Genomic DNA, 555 nt, shown 5'->3' on the forward strand with positions numbered 1-555 from the left:
TGAAAAAAAAAAAAGAAAAAGAAAAGATTTAGGAGAGAAAATGATGACTTCAGTTTGGAATCTGATGTACTGGCAGGATATGCTGAGCTGTATGGCAGTTTATGGGAAATGTGAGGCTGGAGATATAGCTGCACATATGGAAATGATAACTGAAATCATAAAGTGAATGACACTGCCAAGGAATAGAGAGTAATCAAAGGTGGCAAAGAGGCCTGGAGGATGTCAAGGAGTACATAGTTACAACTCTCATCTTGTAAATACTAAATGAGGTTAACAGTTCTATAATTCTTGATCATCTTGAACTCAGTCAAAATTACCAACTGCAGATGCAGAATGCTGAGTTTGAAAGTAGCTGATCAGGAAACCAAATGGCGACTTCACAAACTGTTTCCTGCTTGTTATCATTTCATTTAAAAACTTTTATCAACTTTTTCCTTTTGACTATATATTTTGGCCACGCTATGTGGCTTGTGGGATCTTAGTTCCCCAACCAGGGCTTGAACCTGGGGCCCCTCCAATGGAAGTGCAGAGTCTTAACCACTGGACCACCAGGGA

At 39.5% G+C, this 555-nt stretch overlaps 1 non-coding gene across 1 annotated transcript; it reads right to left on the bottom strand.

Annotated features, from left to right (window-relative positions):
• Positions 1-482: 482 nt before the first annotated feature.
• TRNAG-UCC lies at positions 483-555 on the bottom strand. Its single transcript has one exon. It is a non-coding gene; the product is annotated as a tRNA-Gly (tRNA).

The sequence above is a fragment of the Bison bison genome, unplaced genomic scaffold, assembly GCF_000754665.1.
Source record: "Bison bison bison isolate TAMUID 2011002044 unplaced genomic scaffold, Bison_UMD1.0 scf7180017864459, whole genome shotgun sequence".
Lineage (NCBI taxonomy): Eukaryota > Metazoa > Chordata > Mammalia > Artiodactyla > Bovidae > Bison > Bison bison.